A 619-nucleotide genomic window follows, 5' to 3' on the forward strand; every position below is an offset into this window, starting at 1 on the left:
CCAGGCAGCTGTGTGGTCCTTCCAGCTGGGGCGCCCCTGACCTTTCCCCTGCGACCCCCTCTGCAACCCCAGAGGGTGGGCCGAGGTGGGGGTGCTCCGGTCACCTCCTGCTGTTCAGGTGTTGAGAACAGAATCTCTACCGGGCCACTTGAGGGTCCCTGGAGGGAGACGTGAGACCCCAAACGGGGCCCATTCGCTGCCTGGGGCTGTCAGGGGGCAGCCACTGACTCGGCCTTTGGGGGCTGGAGGGTGGGGATGGGCAGAGGCCACGAGGAGGGGCACAGCCAGGGCGGGGCTGGCGGGCAGGGATGCAGGGCGCCGGGGGCCGGGCTGCCCTCCGCACGAAGGCTGTGCGTGGCTGGCGGAGGCCGGGTCAGGAGGGGCACAGCCAGGGCGGGGCTGGCGGGCAGGGATGCAGGCCGCCGGGGCCCGGGCTGCCCTCCGCACGAAGGCTGTGCGTGGCTGGCGGAGGCCGGGTCAGGAGGGGAGCAGGCGGGGCATGGCTGGCGGAGGCCAGGTCAGGAGGGGCACAGGCGTGGCTGGCGGAGGCCCGGTCGGTGCAGCTGTTACACGGGGGTGCTGGGCACCGAGCCAGTTTCATTTTTACTTAATACACATA

Source organism: Bubalus kerabau, chromosome 23 (assembly GCF_029407905.1).
Source record: "Bubalus kerabau isolate K-KA32 ecotype Philippines breed swamp buffalo chromosome 23, PCC_UOA_SB_1v2, whole genome shotgun sequence".
Lineage (NCBI taxonomy): Eukaryota > Metazoa > Chordata > Mammalia > Artiodactyla > Bovidae > Bubalus > Bubalus kerabau.